At 39.1% G+C, this 23300-nt stretch overlaps 1 protein-coding gene across 1 annotated transcript in view; it reads left to right on the top strand.

Annotated features, from left to right (window-relative positions):
* The window catches only part of LOC124159476, a 333447-nt gene that overhangs the window by 85389 nt on the left and 224758 nt on the right, over positions 1–23300 (top strand). Inside the window, exon 2 of the mRNA XM_046535302.1 lies at positions 13754–13832. The gene's annotated coding sequence lies outside the window, so the exon portion shown is untranslated. The remainder of the gene's footprint in view (positions 1–13753; positions 13833–23300) is intronic.

The following is a 23300-nucleotide window of genomic DNA, read 5'->3' as shown; positions in this document are numbered from 1 at the left end:
AAACGGTCGTAGTATTTTGTTTGTTACTCAAGGAGTAAGTCATAAATTCTATCCCCTAAAAAATGCTGCCTTCCGTTTTACGATCTTGAAGACGTAGTGTTCTGTCTCTAGCCTAATTTTTAGTGGTGGTGACTACCAAACACTTCGTGTTCCCATGGTTACTTTTCGCTGAGTATGGAAAATGTATTACGGCTGTTCACATCCGCAAAATCCTTGGGAAAGTTATTGAGGCCGGTTAATTGCATCTAAAATCATGCGATTTTATCATCGATTCAGAATTAATATTCAGGCCCGAATGAAAACACGCTGAAAACCACGCTTCAAGCTCCTCGCAATTACCCAATTGAGCTTCATTTCGGATAAGTGGCCATTTTTCAGTCTTTAAAAGCCAATTATTTATCTAATAGGATGCTTTTGATAGGATGCTCGAAGTTATTTCTTCCTTAAATTTTCTGCTTCTTTCCGTTGGATGTGGTGTGAACTTCATTTTGCCAAAATTGCCGTTCCACTGTTGGGAATCAGGGAAAAGGTTATTGCACTCATGCGTGCGAGGGAGCTCTTTACCTTATTTGCATGTTCAACGTTCGAAACATGAAGTCCATCATTTATATGAATACATCCTACTTAAGCTGAACAAAACCTATGATTCTTGTCCTTATGAGGATTTCTTAAGGTCATATTCTATCGGGGCTGTGGAGGAGAAACATATCTATTTTATGTTACACAATGTTCTGTCATCCAATCACTTACCGTATAGCGGAGCTATCTTGGGTGTCAATTCTTCGTCATCACATGAGGCTAATTTTTAGATGTATTACTTTTTAAGTCGTTTATTCGAAATGCAAATATCAGGGAGATTCTCATATTTAATATAAACATGCAACTAAATAAAAGTAGGCGTTATTGATCGTTAATTGCCTTGTTTGGCTATTTTCCTGGAACTATGTACATGGATTTAAAACTCTTTTGTAATCATTTTATCATTTTGACCTATGCATAATGAGGTCGTAACTGAGTGAACATTACCTATCGGCATTTTAATGTTGAGAATGTTTAATCCATCACTTAGATCCTGATCGTTTCAATGTGATTTTGCAATTTCTCCTTCAGTATATCGGTTTCCTTTCTTTAATGTCTAGTTTCTAGTTCCTTCATGTTATCCTTTTTCCTGCTAAGTAGGTAGGTTTTATTTTTGCGTTCATAATGCTTCGCAAGTAGCTCACCATCGAGCGATTTAACCTTGTTCCTCCATTCACCAACCGCGGTCCAATATGTATCTCGCGGGCTAGCCATAGGTCAATATATATATAATGTCTTTCAAATATTATTGATACAGGTGACGGACGGCTACTATATCTAGGTCGCGTTTCTACTATTCCCATCGCGCTGGACTGGGTAACGAGATGTAGATAAGAGCGGAAGCCGTAACTCGGCGAAGTAATTATGCGAATAAGATTTCATATATCATATTCGCATTCTGAAATTCTGCTTATTTGAAATGTGTTTATATTCATCGGTAAAAACGTAGCCCTCGCCCAACTTAGTTTTTTTATGAAGTGGGAGTTATTAATAAACTTAGAGAAGGATAATTCTCTTTCAGTTTTCAGTTTCCTTCTACCTTTGCCTTTTTATAATGATTTTGACATTTTATGGGGTGAAAGCCTTGCTTAAAACTCCAAAAAAAAATGAAAAAATAATATAAAACTGTTTATACTTCTGCAACTGGAAAAAGGTGGGCATTATTATGTAACTTGGTGAAACATGCAGAAATAGACCCACGGCTTGGTTTCAGTCGATGGCGAGTCCGCTGTATAACATCCAGTCACATTCCTGTGTTGTGGACACGGCAGCAGGTAAGCTGTTATTGCGTCGGCTTCCTCAAAAGCTTGATGCAGCTCTCACTTGAGTATTCGCCGAGTCTCCAGAGGCCATGGTCGTAGGTACGCGTGACGCTTCGTCAAACCAAAGGATGTGAAGTCGATTCCCTAGGAGTAATAAACGTCTTGTCAATGCTTTCATCGTCTGTTCTGCGAAGCAGAAATTCCTGTAAATAAACAGTGGGATTAAGGCAATGACCTCATGATTTTTTTGCTATGTGGAGGTGACTACGCTGAACAGACTTTCTAATTTTTTTCCTGAGTTTGATGAGAAATATAATGTTCTAAGCTACTAATTTTGCTTGCGGATTTAAGCATTAAGCATTGCGCTGCTATGAGGCCCTAGCTTAAGAAATTTAATTCTAAGGGCATTGAAAAGAAAATAATATCAACGAACTCGGCTGAAATTGTAATGACGGCATCTATATCCCCGTTGACCCGTTACATATTTCACTTCATCTGTCACCTTTATGTTAGCATCATTCACAACACATGCATGCTTGTGCCTACTTGTAATTCCCGTCCTTAGGAGAGTATCCTCACCAATCGGAAAGCGTAGCGGACCGTAGCTGTTACAGGTTTCAATGCCGATCTTCCAATTCGAAGCTCTTCTCGATTACCTACTTCCCTTACCTTAATATTTTCCATGAACGGACAGTCTTCCTGTGCTAGTAAATTTGTTTGCGGAATAGCAACGTTGTTGAATGACCGAGGGAGTAAGGTTGAGGTCAGCGATCGCATTTTCAGTGGGTTGGTGTCTCTTTATGGGACAGTGTCGTGCGGACTACGTGGAATATGCATGCACGCCATGCATGAGTGCGTATGCAGGATGTCGGGGTGCCAAGAGCCAGTTTCCTCTGGTCGCGCTCCATAGCGGCACACAACCTCCTAATGATTTCCTACCGGGACAAAAATAAGGGATGGCTCGAAGGGTTACACGAGTTTAGAAAATTGTTGACATCGTGTAATATTAGTTGCGTGGTTTGGAAGAGTCGCTGTGAGAAGCATCATTATTAAGAATTATAAAACCTGCCTCCGTCGAGTGAGGAACTTGCCAGTTACCAGGTTGTAACTTAAGCCACGGATCGTTCATGAAAATATCCAGTATTCGTCCAGATATTATTATATTGAATTTTTTATGTTGGTGGAAAACTACTTTGATATCCTGTTGTATTAGGTTCATGGTTGGGAAGTGTCGCAATGAGAAACATCATTATTAAATGTAAAACCTACTTGTGTCGAGTAAGCAACTTGCCAGGTTATAATTCCAGTCGTGGAAATTCAATGAAAATGTCTCTTATTCGTTTATATATTAAATATATTAATAAGTTAAGTTGGTAGAAAACAGCATTGATATCCGATGCTACATTTTATTGTTATATTTATTAATTTTTGCACAGCAGTGGTGTTTTAGGGTTACTCCTAATAATTTTATGTCCAAAAGAAGCCGAAATATAAGAAAGGTAAATGCTGGAATTCGATGTTTTTCGCGCAGTAACCGTGAAAAAAAAATTTAATCGCATTGTAACGTCAAGATTCGCTTTAACTTTTCCCGTCTGAATTTTATCTGCACAGCTGATGTCTTCGAACCCTCTGGTGCATCAAATTATTGGAGTTAGGTGTCTCTGTGTGAAATGAAGATCAGAAACCTTTTTAATTCTAAAGGAAATCGTTGTTAGTAAAATTCCATGACTTTTATGCTTGCTACACCACAATTTCAGCCATTAAACCTATCTTTAGAATGACACCTCTGTCATTGAAATCGTTTGGGAACAAAACCTGGCGTCGTGCCGTGGTAAAATGTGATTTTTTACTACTCATCATGTTTACATACCTGTGCATATACCCGCACGGCGACTTGCGAACAAGCATATTGATTTCTGTTTTATTCGTCCTTAGCCTGAAAAACAAAGCAAACTTCGATTACATTTTCTCAATTTTTAAATGAGTCCCTTAGAAATGCTATAATAGCAGGGGTGCATCCAGAAGTATATTTTTGCGAAAATCTTGTGAAATGGATTATAGGCGCATGTGATTAGCCTCTGCCTAGGGTACCTACGATTATTTCTAGCCTTGCTCATCTATTTTATTTATTTTAACCTTCAATACATATAGTAATATAATAAATGCGTTGCTTAAATAGTTCTTAATTAAAAAAAACCTAATCATTGCTCTATCAAAATATACTAACTCAATGTTTTTGTTGAATTGGATGTTGGGCTCAAGTGATTTACCTTGAATTATGGTTTTTGTGAGGCTCGTACCTATATTTTACGTTAAGTGGACATTTTGATGCGAATTCATCAGTCAAGCAATTGTTAACTGAAAAAACTGACTAATTTATTGACCAAATTATTATTTATTTATTGCAATTATTCTGAGCGATTTAAACTTTCACCTCGATACGATAATGGTTGGTAGATGCCTGAATTCTCCCGTCTGACCTCAACCGGCATGAGGAAAGCCGGAAAGTAGGGTGCGAAGTTTCGTGTGTGTCGTATGGCGTATGTCATGCTCTTTTTCTGAATTCCATTCCGGTGGCGTGGTGTGGAGGTGGGGAGAGAATACGTGTCCATGACTGGACTCGTCCAATATTCCCTTGGCTGGACAGAGCCATTGTTGCGTCTCGCCTCCGGAATCTCAGTGCTAGTGCACATGTGTGTGATGTATCTTCGCTCCTGTTGAAAACTTCCTCACATGTACACTTTTTAATTGCAAATCTGTGTCTGTCGTCACACTCTGACCATTAGTCGGCGTAGCGGTTTTGAAATCACGCTAGAAGTTGTATCAAACATGTCATCTCCTCCGCATTCAGTGACTGTTCAATTTTGCAATTTACCTTTTTTGTATGTGAACTGCTCTTTGACGGTTAAGTTTATTTGGATAAAAAAATTGTACGATAGTAATGTTGATTAATAGGATATCGCTGTAAAAGAATAATCTAAGTTGAAAAGTATTTTGGTTCTCTTTTAAATTAACAGATTACTGCTATTTTTAGTAAGAGTATGCGTCATTCAGAAAAACACAAATAAAAAATTTATGGGTATTCTTATGGGATAGCTTTTAACTTTATAGATTGCATGCCCTCAATTGGTAAAGATGAATAATAGAGGCATATCGTGAAGAAATGAGGATTATAAGGAGTCATACTTCCCTCAAACATCAAGTCAAAATTCAAGCATTTAAAATGTATGAACAACAAACGCTTTGCTTTTCGTCATTTTTATGTTTTAAACTCTGTTGCTTATTACCTTGTGTATCGCTGAACATGGTAGATTTAATTGGAAATGTGCTTTCCATTCCGATAGGTTATGATGCGACTTTGGACGTTGGCTGGTCCCTACGTGAATGATGATAATTTCCTGGTCGTCGAAAGTTTCTGCCTTCAGTGGGCTCCTTCCTTTAAGATTAGTATGCCATCTAAATCGGAATATTTCTATTTTTACTACCGATGCCGCTTAACTTCCTTACTTCAGTGGCTAAATAAAACATTTGTTCTTCGCCTCCATAGGATAACTGCAATCATTTTTCATGTTTTCCTGGCATAAAGATCTCTGACCTTATAGTTGTGGACACAAGCGCCTAGTAAGCCCATCAGCGTCCCGATTCCGTCATATTGTTGTTTTTTGACATTTTTTGCATGTCTTATGTTCTTCCTTGCGGCTGATGTTTTACAACAGCCTCATAGCCAAATTTTATTCAATAAAAGCACCTAAAAAGTTTGACCATGGAACTAGTCGGCCGTTGTTACTAGTAGGCGACCGACTAGTTTACCATGGGTAACTGCTGCGAAGTAGTTCCTTCAGTCGTCGTACATAAAAACATGGTTAGAGTGTAAGGTTATTGTACGAATATAAGGTTTAAGGATTTATTTTTAAAATCTGAGGATGAAATTAAAAATCTATTTCCTCCCAGCGTTTGCAGCATAATTAATTACTTATGGTAGCCTAATCTACAAAAGACCCTGTAACCTCTCCTTGCGTATGTTATCCGCGGATGTTCATTGCAAACTTCACTGATTACGGGGTCAGTAAATGTTTTTTCTACCTTGATAGTTGTTTATTAACAATTTATTCTGCGCACATTTAGTCGTGTCGAAGACGTATTCCCTGGATGAACTCCTGATGGTATACCTTGAGGAATGTGGATGGACTGGAGAAAACTATCTTGGAAACTGGTAGAAGCGGTTTTCAATTATTGAAGTTGGAGGAAATTCCTGTAGCGTGAACAGCTTTAATTTTTCCCATTTGATGTGAAATGCTGCTTATGAGCTGTCAGAAAATAATCACGGCCGCCGTTTCGCGTTGTTGAATCCGGATATTCATGGTGAGCATTGACATTGTCGCATCTTATCTTAATGCTCGTCTTCTCCCTTATAATTTTATGGCTTGCCCATTTTCAATGTCGGGATCGAATGACTGGTTTCTCCTAGGTGCACCTAGAGAAAGTGGAAATAAACAGGTATCTATGTGCACTTCAAATGTTAATGGCCCCACTTTAACATGGCTGAATAGAATTTTTTTTATTTCCCCTGAAGAAATGAAAAACGTCAATCGAGTTCCCATGATGCGTCGCCCACCCACCGTAAAATTTTGTGTTAAATGATAACAGGCACTACCTTCGTAGTTTGATTTTTTACTTTTATTTATTTTATCCTTCGAATTATTTTCAAAGGACGATGGTAAACTTGTATCAAATGCCGTTAAGTCAATTATAGGATTCAAAGTGTGAATTTAAAAATTTGAGTATGGACGGCACGTACGTTATGTGCTTGAACATTATGGCGTTTTCTTCCTTCATCCACTGTGTTTCGAATTCAAAACAAAAAACCTTGATGAAGCTGCCGCCCACCCAAAAACTCCGTGACGCCACCAGAGATCCGAGGAAGAGCTGGAGATGGGTAATGATACAAGGCTCTCCAATGGCACCGGCTCCAAGTAGTGACGTCAGTAACTTTCCTTTCCCATTCCTTGCAAGCTTTAAGAAGTTAAAAAGTTGATTGTTTCACCGCTGATACCTCAATGAATAACAAGCGGATTGAACAAATGGTAAATTACAGTTCGTTGATGAGGGAGACCTTTTTGTTTATAATATTTGGTATTGATGAATGAGTCTGGTCTTAGATATATTTGACATTGAGTGTTTTGTTTTTAGGAATTCTGATCTGTTTTGGCCAAAGTGTTGAGTACACCTCAAGAATGCGTTCTGATAATGCGTCAATAAGCCGTGGTGCCACCAAGAGCTAATAAACGAAAAACTTCAAACGTAATATCCCACGCATAGGTTTATTTATTCTCTAGACCAGAGTCTTGGTTTGCAAGTGACCATCGAGAGGAGATAAAATGCGGCGTGGTGGTCCTTTCGCTCTTTTTTGAAAGAGCTGGCTTATCCCGACGCCGGGTTTCTATCGAACCCCCCTCATTCATTAGCCCTCTCTCAATATAGCAGTTGGCCTAAGCCGTTGGTCGCCTTTTCCAAGTACCATCGAGGTCTCGCTTCGTTTGATGAAAAACTTTTGTGGAAGTCGTTCCCCTCGAAGGAAAGAAAAATGAATGGAACGTTTAATTTTCTCTGTTGTTCAGTGGTGCGAATCTGCGTTCGTGTGGCATTTCCCAAAAGAAGTATCATCTTTTAAGATTCCGGCGGGTAATTAGAGCGGGCATGAAAATTCTCTGGTGGAAAGGTTGCGGTGTCGCCGTGAAACCTCCAGTGTGCGTGAAAGTTCATCGAACCATAAAATTGTCTCCATTCCTTTTTCTCCTCGCACGGTTGAGTTTATTTTTCGGTCGCCATTCGTGCGCAATTTCGCAGCATTAATTATTGAAGCTTCATTTCTTGCACGATTGGATTTTAATCACGAAAGATTTTATTTTTAATGTATGCCTGCAGAGAAATACAAATATTCTCCGTGCTAAATGTTCAGAGATCATGCAGTGGATAATATAAAACTTATTATTTTCCGTTTGAGCATATGGTAACGTTTGAAATTTTAACTACGCATTTTCCTGTTGTCAGGGAGTTGTTGATAAAAAAGGATTAGGGTATTTTTAAGAAAATATGCATGGGAGAAAGTTGCTTGAAGGAGTGAGGAAATGAAAAACTGTAATTCAAATACAATAAGGAGAGGTTTTTGGAAGAAAAAAATTGACTGACGTTCAATATTTATATGGATTTGTTATCGAATACGAGAGAAAGATTTTCTTCAGGAATATAGAAGGCGAGTTGAAATGATAGTCATCATAAACAGGAAGCAGGTATTACCAAGGGGATTTTACTTCCTCTTGATGATCGCGTACAAATGAAAACTCTGGTAGAGGGAATGAATAATTCGGAGTGGGATTTTTTGTACGAAGTTTTCATTCATAAACTCTTGAATTTAAATTTCACGAGGTGCAATCGCCATCAAATCATTTTCTTCTTTTTTTTCTTTTTAGAGTCTTTCCAGGGGATGATAAAGTAACAGTAGGGTAAAAATTGATTTACTCGCACAATATTTTTTGCAATGGAAATTAATTCTGGTTTTACTTTTTGGCGGTAGAGTGTGTACGTCTCATTTTTACAATATCTAATGTTTTTCACATAAAACCAGCCAGAATTGTGAAAAATAAGATTCACAATTCGTTTTGTCGTTAGGGACGTCCATTCATATTTACCCTCAACTTTTATTTTACTCTCCAACGCCTTCACTTCATGTTTCACCGCTCTTGCTTATATAGCGAAAGTACTTCCTGTGATTATGAGGGAAATCGCTGTGCTGAATGTGATAAAGGCCTGGGTGAAAGGGAAATTTTCCCACATCAGGGATCCCATTCAATGCAAATACCCGTCGCCGATTTCCAGCGAAACTGAAAGATGTACGAAATACCTTTCATTCTTGGACTATGGCCAGAGTCAAGATGCTCCTTGGGAAATTTGTTTTATTTGCCTACAGGAAGTGAGAGTAATCCGATTGATACCTTAAATAAGCTATAATCAATAGTGAATTGAGTTTATAAGTAATCTTTCAGTAATATTTCTAGGTGTTAGATTTCCGCTGCTCTGGTGGCCTGGAGAAATTTTGTAGAATCTACCTTATTGTGAAGGAAACGATGATGTGAGATCTGTGAGACTCTTTTATTGACCTTTCGTTATAAATTACTCCCACTACTATCAAAACGTTGAAAGCGATTGTGTATCCGAAAGACCGAAAAAATTTGGTAAAAACCTGGATGTAAAGCATTTATTTTAAAGGTGTATTTATCAATAAGCATTTGAAATGAACGTGTTTTTTTTCCTTAAAATATCAGGTTTTCAATTGGGAATGACTCAAAAGTATTAGTTTATCAAAAAAACTACATTCTGATTTTTTTTCTAAAACTTGGTTCTCTTTGGTCGATTTCCGAAGTTACATAGATAAAATTAATTCCCACCCCAAAGAAGGGATGGAAATCACCCCAGGGTGGAAGCGTCAATCGGAGCTATGTCACTAATTTTCGTTTACTCATTCTCTTTGTACGAAATTTGAAGTCAATTGGTTTAGTTTCAAAGAATTCGGAGATTAATAGTTTCAATGACTTGGATAAAATGGGTCTTCTCACTCACGAAAAAGAAAACAAGCACTACTAAAAGGCGAGATAACGCAAACGTAGACACAACTTGACGATACTACGCATAAATATATAATTTTTAACAGGATACAAAATTAGTTTTATGTAACAGGGTACAAAAAAAGTGCGAAACAATAATAATAAAACAAAAAAGAAAACAAGAAAAATAAAACTTGTTACATGGCTGATATTGCTGTACCACTCCTGCATAACATCGAAAAGGGAGTCCTTACACCGACAGCTTAACACTTATTTCCGTAAGTAATGAGTGCTTAATAGTTTAACACTTATTACTTTTAGTAATAAGTGCTAAGCTGTCGGTTTGGCTGGGGAAAATTCATCGCAGAAAATAAGGGGAAGGTAGTTCTCCATTTTTTTCTTGAGGGTATTCACTATATGCTTATTTTCTATCTGGAGTTAAGGTTGGTAAAAGAGGCATTTGTCGAAGTCATTGATAGGAAGCTAATGTTAGAGCTTAAAGGTAGGTGGTAGAATCAGATGTGGAATGTGGTGCAGTGGTGTGTTGGTTGCGGAAAGGTAGGCTTAGAAGAAACTTTGCTAGGCATTGTGTTGGAGGATAGGAAACTGCTAGGAGAAAATAGGGAGGAGAGAAGGCGTTGTTGATTGGGGGCGAGGGCTCGTTGGATGTCTTGAAGAGTCATCATCACCGATCAACAATCCTAAGATTGGTTTGTTGAACCTCTCCACTCAATTCTCCTATCAGCTAATGTTGTCACGACTACGTTATTCGTCTTTTCCACATCCTCCTTTGCCTGTTCCATAAATTTCATTTGTGGTCTTACTTTTCCGTTCTAGCAATTTACTTGCCCCTCTAAGATTGTTTTCATCAGGTGTGTCAAGATATGACCGATTATGTGACGTTTTTTCGCCTTCTCATCAAGGTTTTCGTGGGGCTTCTCTTCTCTCCCATTCTTCTTGACTGAAATTTGATTATTATATTTAGGCAATGGAATGAGAGGAACGGTATTCATATGTGGGATGGGGATAGAAAAGTCTTGCTGATCGGCAAGTAGAAATAAAATTGGGTAATTAGGCCATACAGTGCTTTGCATAGATAATTGTGTAAAGGCCTCCATAAGGTTTTGATTATTTCATGAAAATTGAACTCAAATTCTGGCTATTGTTCTTTTTTAATAATTAAGCTAGCCTTAATGAGATCACCGTAGGTGATATTTTTTAGTTAAAATTACTTTGGCACGCACGTTGAAAGTACATTGGTGGAGGATAATTAATATCTGCGTGTAAAATTTATATGTATGTAATAAGCATTGTGAACCTCTAAACACAGGTTTTTCCTTAAACGGGCAAATAATTATCTTAAGTAACAATATTCTTATCTCCTTAACCCTTAGAAGGCCGCAGCGGTGACCTCAAAATGTTGACGAACATCCGCTGAAAAAAATGTGCTCGAACGAACTAGTTTTTTTCGCGCATGCGAAGTAGGTACTTAGGTAGTGCTTGGATGGGGTATTTTAACCGTTCGTCTCGTCCGAGCCCTGATGTTCGTGTGCGTAAATGGACTCGCGCGTGCGTGCTAGATGATGACGAGGGCCGAGTGTAGTTTGAACGTGACCAACCTGTTTTCTGTTTTTCGCGGGCATCGTCGTATCATTGTGTTGCAGCTCCTCGAGGCATCACCCGAGAGAAGGAGATGGCGAATGAGAGCGTGTTTGTGTGAAGGGGGTCGGGTTGTGTGGAGGAAGACGTGACGGGCGCCTCGCTCGAAATCACGCACCCGTGCTGCTTTCGCCCCAAGGGTGCGGTGGGAGTGGCGGCGGCGGCGACTTGATACACTCCCCAGACTCCCTCTTCCGTCCTAGTCTCTCTCAGTCAGCTCTCTCATACCTCAAGGCTGGTTAGTAGAAAGAGTTTGCAATAATTACTTTCTTTACGCAGTAGCGTTGCCAGGATTTTGAAATGGTTGGGGGGGGGGGGGGGCATTGACTTCACGCGATCAGGCCCAGAGGGCCCCGCGATGGTACTATTAAGTACAGACCGCGCTAATGATATTATTTCACGGCTTACGAAAATGAAGTCACCTCTGCATCATAATTTTTTTTGCTCCTCAATTAACCATCAAAATTAGAGAAATCTGTGTTTTCGCATTATACGAGAAAAATCGGGGTCACTTTACGTAAGGAGCAACCAAGAATGAAGCCCTCGTATTTGATAGCGATGAGATGAACGAAGAACCGTAACTGCGCCTGGTAATCCTTTTGCTTTTGCGTGACAACGCTGCGAGCCATGCAATATAGTAAGGAAGTCCCGGCGTATAAAATTTTACGAGACCACTTCAAAAGCGTGCAATCGCTGAATGGAGCGAGAAATAATGGAATTCGTTCTCGAGTTTCCGCGGTGTTGGTTTGTGGATATCTTTTCCATTTTTCCGGGTATTCTCTGCGAACGTTGACTTCACGCGACATCAGTCTCTCATGCATTCTGCAAGAGAACTTTCTCAGACAAGACTCGTGGTGGAACTCCAGTTCGGTTGTAGCGAAACCGTTTCCATCCCTAGTCTGAACACGCGGTTTAGACCCGGAAACGTGGGGTGAATATCAAGTGATAGAATTTTTCCGACAATGATTGTCGCGGAATGATCTTATCCCCAAGCAGAACTGTGGAAGAGAAGAGACTGGATGCTTTCTGGAAGGTTTCTTGGTTGGATAACTATCGTTTACACCACTTATTTTTTAAAAATAAACTGACCCTTAATTCGATGAATAATGATCATCATCGAGCGTAAATTATTATCTGTTAATCTTATTATTGTAACCTTAATTACGTAACGTAGTAATTTTAAAATAATTAATAAATAGGATAGCACTCTCATAAACGAATATTCCGCCAACAGCGTATTTTGAAGTCGCTTACAGTGGAAAAAATGCGAAATATATTCTAGAGAGCAGTTAGAATTGTTTAAAAAAATTAATACCCATGGCAACACTCGTAAATGCCATTTACGCATCCTTTTCCTCTATTTTGGCGTCCCTTTCAAAAATCATATCTTCTTCCGTTGCGTAGCTAAGGTTGCAAAGACAAGATAATAATTTACGTCTGATGATAATGAATATTCATAGAATCCCGATTCTCTTTATATTTTTTTAATGAGTGGTATAAGTAATAGTCACCCAAACAAGGAAAACTTAAATTGAATATCACACAGTTAAAAATGAGTCAGTTAATTTTGGGACTGGAAGCGTTCGAGATGCGAGTTTAGTGGAGGGTAGAGATCAATAGAGGGGAAAAGAACGAGGAAGTGTTACGCATAGAGAGTTATTCGAGGATAGTGCTGGAGGAGATGGGAGGATGCAGAATCTCACGATGATGGTTAGCGATTCTCTGCTTTATGGCGTGTAACTAGGATTGAAATGGCAAAATACGAGATCACCTGTTTTGCATGATTGGCTAAACTACGATCAAAACTAAGTCAACTTTTTCGGGAGAACAATTTTACAACAAGTTGAACAATTTCGCAAAAATTGCCCGCATTGAACTTTTTTCAAACTTACTGTACGTTAAAACTAATTCCACACCATTTTTAGTTGTTCAATAGCAACAAGATTTTACAATTTACAGTATTATTAAAAGGTTTGTTTTTGCTAAGTTTCAGCACTTAGTTGTAATATTTGTGGCCGATACGATACAAAATGGTGGACCCTGTTTTTCGTCGAAATTTTGTGTTCTTGTAGGATTATAAAAAAAGTATCACCGAGTTACCTCGAGATATTTTTCACCACATATACGACAAAGCCTGTAGAGTGTGATATCTAAGGAAGAATTGCGACCACCTATAACGCCGATATTAAGATCGATTTTTCGAATGTGCGGCGCAGTCCGGAGCTCGCTGTTGGCCACGGGGAATATCGTGCTCGACGGATTGTTGTTGGAAATTGAATCTTTTAATGGAAGTGAATAATATAAAAGCTATAATATGTAAGTGCATCATTTGTTTTCCATTTCACATAACCTACTTTCTTCCTGATCTTGCAATACTTATCGTCGATACGACACAAATTTGCGGACTCTGTTTATCGTCGAAATTTTGTGTTTATGTGGGATCATAAAAAAAGGGTCCATCGTGTTACCTCGAGATATTTACATTAAAATTACATCAAGCGTTTTAGAGAGTCCATCAAAAGAAATCAACTACGAACGTTAGTAACTAGTAAAATTAAGTCATTTCGTATTTATTTAATTTTTTCCTTCGGCATTTTAACTTAGTCATATCTTCTGAGAATTGTTCAAACATTTTTTTTCTTCTGCTTCCAGGTCGACCGCGATGGTACATGATGGTGAAGTAACGAGGAGTTAGTAGGATTCATCCGGCCATCTGCGTGTCTGAAGAATTGTAAGTAATGTATTTATTACAATAGTAATTCCTTCGATTTTCGGTTATTGAAAAAGTCTAAAAATAGACTAGTGAGAAATTCCGCATTACTTTTTTTTGTCTTGATAAATCCCTTTATATGTCACGAGCAGGCAACCCGGCGTTGTTCGGAAAGGATAGTACCCAAAGAAGTGGGAACTTGGAACTTGTATATGGGCAATTCCATTGGTGACGGAATTACCTTTAGAGAAACCTATGCAACAGGATATTTCGATTAGATTGTAAAATACAAAAAAATTGCAAAACTTCTGTGCATGAACAAAGCACACTTATGAAGGTAATGTTCATGTACGGAAACAATTAATTATCGAAATACCTTCTAATTATGCCCATAATTAACGTGTGACGGAATTACTGCCAGACCAACCTCTTAAGTGTAATGATTTCAAACATCTTGAAAACTCTGTGAATCGAAGTACAATTTGAAAACTTTTAATAAGGCTCTGAATAATTTTTTCAAATACTGATTTTAAAAAATCATTTTGCTTTTGATTTATCAAGATAAAATATTTCCAGCCTAATTTTAATTTCTGAGAAAAATTTGACGTTTTCATGGAAATACCCATTTCATGATCATATAGGATATTTTAAGTTTTATCTTTCATCGTGTCAAGAGGTGTGCCTACCCGGCAGGATATTATAGATTGATTTTTGATGTGAAGGATCTCATTGAGGTTAAAATATGTGTTTAATGCAAAAATTATTGTGAGCGATAATTTTACAAAGTGCTTAATAATTTCTCCTGTGCAATAAATGTGGAGACCTTCAGCCATGACCTAAATGGAACGTGTTTTTGTTTCATTGTCTTTTGTGTCATTTTTTTGCGCTTATGTAGAATCCAATCTCAGGGTTAAGTTTGGTCTTCTCATTGTAAGCTCCAGAGAATACTAAAAATTTATGAAAATTTCGAGTATAAAATACAAACCTAAAGATATTTCATTCCTGGAACCACTAATTGACTTTCAATTGTCAGCGGTAAAAAATGAGTGCGTAAGAATTCTATAACTATGCAACATCCTCTGGGCCTCGTGCTAGGTTTTGCGAAGATTAATGATCAGAAAAATGCCCTCAGTGTGTTCACAGCGTTAAATTATCCGTCACTGAGTGAGGCTTGATTGAAGGAACCTCCGGTTTGTTGCATGATTCTGAATCCACTACACAGGAACGACTGTGTCCTAAGGAGTTGCAATTCTCAATACGTCGGCTGTTTTCACAGATGTCCCGCCGAGTGAGACTCCATTCTAGGTGAGACGTGGGTCATAATGTGACAGGTGTGATTAATATTCCCTCTATAATGAGAATATAGTTTTTGCAATACCCGGTTGAATGAGAGCATTACGAGGATGAAATTTTGGATGACGGACGTCCTCAAGTAGTTCCTGAGCTGGCCGCTTTCAGACGCCAATGAGCTTTGCGTAAATTTTTTTCGCCGCTGTTCCTTGCCTTGTAGCCTTGAAAAAAATTGAAATGAGCGCGCTTCTTGCGGCAACTGCTGAAAATGCCTTCTCTTGGATCCCAGAATGCTCTCTGAGGGAGGAGATGCAGTGGGTGCATTTTGGTTTTTCCAGAGGAGTCGTCACGAATATTACGATGGAGGATCCTCAAGTCGGCCTATATAAATGTGTTGTCACCCACCGCGCATATAAATGGGTTTACAAAAGTCGCCACTCGCGTCGCTGACAAAATGATCGATTTTCGCGGAGAAATAATGTATAATAATAGAGGCAGTGGCGTAACTATGGGTGGGGGGATGAGGGGATAGATCCCCCCAAAGCCTCAGAGAAATAAAATAATTATTTAAAAATATTGTCTAGTTTTGAGGTATTATAACTGAATCTGCTTAAAGTTCAATTTTTGAGCCAAAATGATGCAAAGGATATTTCCATGCACGTCATTTTTCAAAAATTTTACCAGATTTCGCTACCCCAGGCCATTTCCTTCTCCCACAAGGCATATTCGTAGTTACGCTACTGATTAGAGGTATTACTTAACCGAAATTACATTCGTGATAATGTTATTTATCAAATTCATAACATTTCAATTATATTACTCGCAATTGCGAACATCGTAATGCGAAATATTGGGGAAAAAAGTGGATCGCATTGCGCTCATCACCGCTCCGCGGACATGTTGAAAACTAATTAAAATGCGACCGAAGTGGCAGCAGAAATCAACCTTTCTATGGGTTGGAATTGGGCCTCCTCTATGCAGTCCCCATGGGAGTAGTCTTGGTTGGTATTCATACACAGCACTCGTTTTGCAGTGGGTTGGGTGTGCGTGCGCGTTTGAAGGATGCGATGCGGGGTTCGCTTGTGAGATGAGAGGTCTGGAAGGGAAGGGTGGTGAACTTGCCAAGAGCATGGCGAACGGGTCGACCCCGTCGCGACGACGGGTGGGATACGTCGGGTGACTTCATGGAGAGATTTTCTCGCCGTCGGCCGTGCGCTGGATGGACCGAGCCATCTCCACTCCACTGCTCTTCTTCTTTGTAAGCTTCCGCTTTTATAGACGGCGTTTTTCTCTCTTCTCCCAAACGAGAAAAGCTAGCCGAGTCTTTTGAAGTTCTCAAACATGTGAGTGTTTGCTATGGGCGCTTTCGAGCGCGGCTTAATAGGGGGAGCTGCCCTACTAAAACTGTTCGTGAATTTCATTCCGAATTATTTCGACAGTACCGGACATATGGGGATGCTATTACGCATACCACTTTAAGGAAATAGAAGCGAGTATGGCTTGATGTAATAAAACGGTTGTTACCTACAGAAGAGGAAAAATGAATGCATTCGTTTTTTTCGCCATTTCAATATTTAACTAAAATTGCTATTATTAATAACTGGCTCGTTATCAACTATGTTTCGATTGCCGTAAATTAAAAAAAATAATTTTCAATGATAATAGTATCGTAGTTTATTTGATACACAATTTCTTTTTTTTTTAACTATTCTCCACGTGTAAAAAAGCATTTCTAGCCGTGGAAGGTTAATTTCATTATCCAGTAGCTTCCCTCTTATTTTTGCAGTCTACTTTCGTCCGCCGCAGCCTGTATTACTGTGTCCTTTTTAGCGATGTTTTTTTTTTATTTTATCGTGGGTGTAATAACACGAATTTACCAAAAGAGGATTCTCAAGTTGGCCGCTAGATGTGTTTTCACCAACCGCGCACTTTAAATGGATTTTCAACACTCGCGTCACTGAAAGGTCAAAGCGATCCAAGTTTCACGGGGAGACGGGTGTCAAACGAATTTTAGAATTATGCCTATTTGATCTTAGTTATCAAATTCACAACTATTCAATGCTATTCCTCGCAATCGGAAAAACAGTGCTACAAAATATTGGAAAAAAGTGAATCACAAAGATTCATCGCCGCGCTGTGGATATTTCTGTAAACCGATTAAAAAGTGACCGAAGTGGCAATAGAAACCAGCCTCCATTAAAGGCCTGGTTACACGGTAAATTAACACGTACAAGTTAATGTACTTTTGCGTGAATGATTTTTATGGACCGGAACGGAACATGTGCGATTGAATGAATTAGAATAGAACCAAACTAGAATAGGTTCTATTTTCTGTGCAAGCATTGGCACAAGTTGGGTGGTTACACGGTGCATTTTGGCGTTCATTCTCGCGTTCATACATTTAGACATTAAACCGTGCATGTTAATGTATCGTGTAACCAGGCCTTAAGATGGGATAGGGCCTCATCTGTTCATTTGTGTAATTTTTAATTTGGATGACCCTAAACTGTTTTGGTAGAACTTGGATGAGAGGTGAATTTTCCTCCCGTTGCTAACGAAAACAACCCCTTCTCATACCTATCATTCTCCTCCCTCTCTTCCTCTCTCCTCCACGCCATCTCTCCATATCAAAGGACTCTGACCTCCTGAATGTTTTATTTTTTGCGTTTTTTCACCTCAGTGTGGCGGCAGCGGTTCTCTCCGACCTTCAAAATTTTCCTCTCCAATTCGCCGAAACTCTTCCCGACCCATGTTCTCGTGGCGTCTCTGACACCGATGTTTTCTTTTTTTCGGGACGAGAACCGCAATTCAAAGCTCCACAACAACCATTTCTGCTGCCGTATTTCCTTCTCCCTTTAATTGAGTAGCTGTAACAAAAGTCAAGTTAAAGACTTAATCAGTTTCCTCAAGGAAGAGCATGATCAACTTAGTTGATGGTGAAAATTTTCCATAAATAAGAAGGTAAGTAATTTATTGAGGGAGGTTGGAAGTTACGTGGGTATGGATTTCAGTGATTGACTCTCGGGTTCATGTTTGTTGCTTCGTCCGGGGTGAGCTCTACCTTCACCTGCCCTAACCAACATACGGCTTGAAGCGCTGAATTCCTCATTGAAGTAAATATCAGTAATAACAATCTGTTAAAGAAAGTTTTGAGTGGAATTGAAAGTATGTTGAGCTATTCTTTAAGTTTGCATTCCTTTTTCGTCTGATAAAAAACTAAATAACATTTTAATTTTATAATACATTATGATTAACGGTAATTAATAAACTTTAGGAGAAGGCTTGGAGAAACTAACCCATTATGAAACCTTAATGTTTATTATCGTTCGTTTGTATTCATACAAAGGTTTTTATGAGTAATGTTCAAAGATTAGAAGTTGTGCTTCTGGTCTCTTCCCCTGAAACATTCGTGAATATCATTTCCCCTAATGGCTTTCTCACGAAATGAATCGACGCTCTTCTAGTGATGGCCTTTGTAAACTTAATCTGTGACGTACATCGTGTTTTCATGTCGCATTATACAGTTGCACGTGTTGTCGAAAATGCGTCAAAGACATCACAAAGGCAATGCATTCCATCAATGACTGTTCGGTAGCCTCTATTTCGCAACGCTTCCTCTCATCGTGTGGCCGTTACATTGTTCGTTTTCCTAGATTGCGGAAGGACTCCTTTTCTTTGGATTCATAGCTCTCGCATTTCCCAACTGTTCGCAGATTTTTTGAAGAATGTCGGCGTGGAATGGATCGAACGGAGGCCATTTTCCTTTCGCCCATTGTCGGCGAAGCAGCAAAGCTGCAGGTGAGGTGTAATGGTCCCCTATCAATGGCGTGGTCGCAGTTCTCCATTGTTTTCCATCGATCCCATTGTCGTAATAAGTAGGCTTTTTCGAAGGGAATCCACGAAAAATATTCCGTCGAAGGCCTTTCGATCGAACTGTTTCCTTATTGTCTTGATCTAGTTCTCAGCCTGAGTGTACGCAAGCATCACTGAAGTGTTAGCCTCGAGTTCGTTCACTATGAGACAATGGAGGCGGGTGAAAACTGCTTGATTTAGGCGAAGTAGTGTGCTGGATCTGTGCTTGATTTCCCAAGAAACTATAAACGTAATGACATTTCCATGGAAGCATGTGTTTGAAGAAGTGTGTTTCACCATATTGGTTGAATAATGGATGAAGTTTGTGCTGGGTGTCATAATTTTTGGCTTTGGGTTTTTTGGTGTTACTGGAAATAAAACGTTGTTAAAATGGAATGTGGACAGTGGTTGCGTAGTGCAAGGGACCGCCCACGTACGTGAGAAACCTGAGTCCTGAATGTGTGATATTACATGACCGTGGCTTATTCTGGGGTGAGCTTTGCCCTCACCTATTCAAACAAACCTTCGCGTTGAATCACTGAGAGAATGAATTGGTTGGAATTGTTTCAAATGCAAGCACGGAATATACTCGAACACCATGCTTCAATTATTTTTTTCATAACCAGTCTTAAGATTCGTGTCTTTATTTTGTGTTATCAACGACAATATTTACGGACAGCTGTTTCCAGGGTAATACTCCAAATTTCTGTAGAAGTATAAACAGTGGATTTTGGAGTCAATAGACAATGTTGTAAAAATATTTCTGTGGAATGTGATAAATCTCTTTATTTGCTGCGACTAATTTGAATCGTAAAATGATTGTAATTAATCAGCGCGTAATTTGGGCTTTGATTTTTTTGCATTTTGTCTTTATTTCTTTAAAGCTCATCCAAGAATTACATACATACGTTCATAAATTCGCATAATTCGCTATCTCGTCGAGCTTTATGCTCAAATGCCAACTTCGAAGGTTTTCAGGTCTTCTTCTGCATTATGCCTATCTGACTACCAATCCTTTACAAAAGGTTACCTAGCAGGAAATAATGTCGAATATTTGAGTTTTGTGCGAAATAAATAACCCCCATTGTTTCCAAATATTTTATTCAAAACGCAGGAGCTCTCTTCTCATCAAATTTGTTGACTCAGTTATGGCGTCGTTATGTTTTTATTCCCGTCACTTGCGATGGCAGAAATTTCTAAAATTAGATTAAATTCGCATTGGTGTGTGTCTTTGTATCTTACGTGCAAAATGTTTCACCTGAACTTGGGTATTTTTACAACGGATGCTTCATTTTAAGATTCTAATGAATCGCTTATCGAGCAAAACTTTTTATGGAAATAGTTCCCTCGTGTTATTTAGCCTATAAAAGTATTCTTCGTGGAACTCCAATTGGATGGAAAATATTTAGGTATTTCGAAGAAAGTGGATTAGTAGTAAAGTGTTTATGTTGCATATTGGACTGAGTGATGTCGCAAATAGTGAATTTATGTGGTAATAATGATATCTCTCTCGAGAATTTTTGAAAGTTATAAAGAACTTGACATGATGCGTAGTTTTCCGCGGCGTTGTCTAGATGATGTCTCCATGCTTCTGGGTTTCACCGCGTGGATTTTCTTTGCGACGACGGTTTCTCCGGTATTCCAACCGGCGTCTTCTGGTCGATAATCGACATCCACTAGAAGACGCCGGTTGGAATACCAGAGAAACTGTCGTCACAAAGAAAATCCACGCGGTGAAACCCAGAAACATGGAGACATCAAGAACTTGACATATTTATATGAATGGTGAAGAAAGGATTGGATAATTTAAAATATGAGCATTGAAGTAGTATTTAAAATTTATTATTTCATTTTTTATGCTGTTTTCACTCAATGGTTTTTCTATGATCAGTTTTCATGGTGATTAGAAAATTAGAATTAACCTTTATAATAATTTGATCACAAGTGCTATCATATCCAACAATATCTCGGAGGTGATAGAAAATACTCATTGCTATCGCTCATGTATTTTAGATCGAAGTTATGAATAAGTCTTTGCAGTAAATCATTTTTTGAGATATCTAGCTATCAAAGGCGTAGCTTTTTCTCCTCCGTTTGTAGCGTTTGCGGACGTTGAAGTAGTCTAACCCTCAAGCGATATCCATTCAGGTCTACCAGCTATCCATTATGATGGAGTATTTTTTATCGACTCACAAAATGATTTTCGTTATAAATCTCTAGAGATATGTCGGTATCATCCATCGAATCTTTTTGTTTTAGAAAGTCACCATATTTCGAAATAGGACGTGTGTTTACGTATGCAAAAAATATATAACGGTTCGATATCGCTTAAGTTCGACTTATTGTTGGCTTTTGACGTGAGAAAGTTCTTGTCCATCCCTATCGGGCGTTTGCCCCAAATATGTTTATCCGTGCCCACTGCTCGAAATCAGGGCATCTTTGGTGGTCAAGTGTATTCTGAAGGTTATGCACGACTCATGAATGGGAGATGATTGACTTGGAAGCGTTTTTGACTCCCCATTCGAAAGTACTCACGAATTTTTCATTAGCGTAACTTTCTCATTGTTTGCTGATTGGCTCATGCCGAATGTTCACGTTTCCAAGGCGATTAGCTGGTACCTTTCCCGCCGATCCTAGCCGCCTTTAAAAAAAATTTCTCCTGTTTTTCAATTTTCCCTTTTGGTCCGTATCTTTCTCTCGAATTACCCAAGAAGGTGGGCACTCGATTTCACTGCTAACAGCTGGAATGGTTTTATCGTTGCGTTGTTCATTTCTCCTCTGAACCCTACTAAATTTCACAGAATGCTGTCTTCTGCTCGACATTACCCACCTCTCAAAATATCGAAGCCGGAACACGTTCAAGAAGCCACTAACGCAAGTGCGAAAATTCAGCGGAGTAAAAATTATTAGCCGTGACCTGAAAGATATACCTAAACCAGGATGTTCCTCATTCGTCCGGAGTAGGTACCACAGTCAGCTCAAATGCCGATGCACCCCCTATCTATGTAGATCCGAGTACATTTTAGAGAACGATGTGGTATATTCATGAAGACGACCTTGTTTATGGCTTATTTTTACATCTTTATATGAGAGAGTCATCAGGTACAGAGATGGCACAATTTGTCGAAAATGAGGACGTCCCAATCAAGGGCATACCCAGGATCAAAACTAGAGGGGGGGGGCAAGCAGAGGTCGATCACGTTTTAATATAGAAAAGGTTATGGAAACTAAGACTTCAAGAAAATCACTTTTCTTAGACTTAAAGAAATTTTTTTTCAAACCTTTCATTTTGAACTAAATTTACTTTTGCTTCTAGGGGGGGCACCCGCCTCCTCCCTCCTGGCCCCCGCTAGGTACGCCCATGGTAACAATGAAAATTATTGTGAAGTTATCAATGGTTTTTCTAATTTCCATTGTGGGCAACTTTTCCCTGGACCATTGATAGAATTAGGCCCATGGCCTTGACTTGTCCGTGACACTCCAAAGTTCGTTCTCTGTCAAGGTGAGGTGAGTTTTCCGGTGAACTTAAGAGGTGTTTCCATTAGAAGCAGGCAGTTTGCTGTTATTCTCTTGAATTTAATCGCCATACCCAAACTTTGTTTCTAGTGAAATTCACTTGTCAGTTCAACTATTTTGGCAGTACGTTGGAGGAAAACGGATACAGTAGTAAGGATATTAGGAAGAGAAATGCATTAGCAAAGGAGACGTTCATGAAAAAGAAGGAGCCTCTGAGAGGTTCGCTATGTAAGGATTTAAATTAAAGGCTAGTGAAGACCTGATCTGATCTGGAGTGTAGCGCTTTACGGTGCAGGAGCGTGGACACTTAGGAAGGAGGATAAGAGAAGACTCGAGGCATTCGAGATGTGGGTGTAGCGAAGAATGGAGAAGATGAAGTGAACGGAGAGGAGGAGGAACGACGAAGTGCTGAAAAAGGTGGGTGAGGAGAGGTAGCTTTTAGATGAGATACGGAGGAAACAGAAGGTATGGATGGAGCGAGTACTTAGCGGGGAGGGGATGTTGAAAACAGTGTTATAGGGTAGAATGTTGGATAAAGGAGGGAAAGGAAGGAAAAGAATAGGAGTTTTAGATGGAATGAAAGGGAGTAGGCCTTATTGTGAATTGAAGAAGGAAGTGGCTGATGGGGAGGGAGGATCCCAGAATTATTCTCAAGTACTCCATGGAAACCTACCTTAATCGGTAGAATACTTTAATAATAATCGCTCAGTCTGAGACGATATCTACTCATAGCAATTAAACCAACCCACGAATTGCAACGCGCAGAGAATCATGAAGGTCTATTTTATGGGTAATTCAACTTCAAACAAAGCAGGGGGATACAAAGTAGGA

This window comes from Ischnura elegans, chromosome 5, assembly GCF_921293095.1.
Source record: "Ischnura elegans chromosome 5, ioIscEleg1.1, whole genome shotgun sequence".
In the NCBI taxonomy this organism is placed as follows: domain Eukaryota; kingdom Metazoa; phylum Arthropoda; class Insecta; order Odonata; family Coenagrionidae; genus Ischnura; species Ischnura elegans.
The sequence above is the reverse complement of the archived record's forward strand: the minus strand, read 5'-3'. Positions and strand labels throughout refer to the sequence as shown.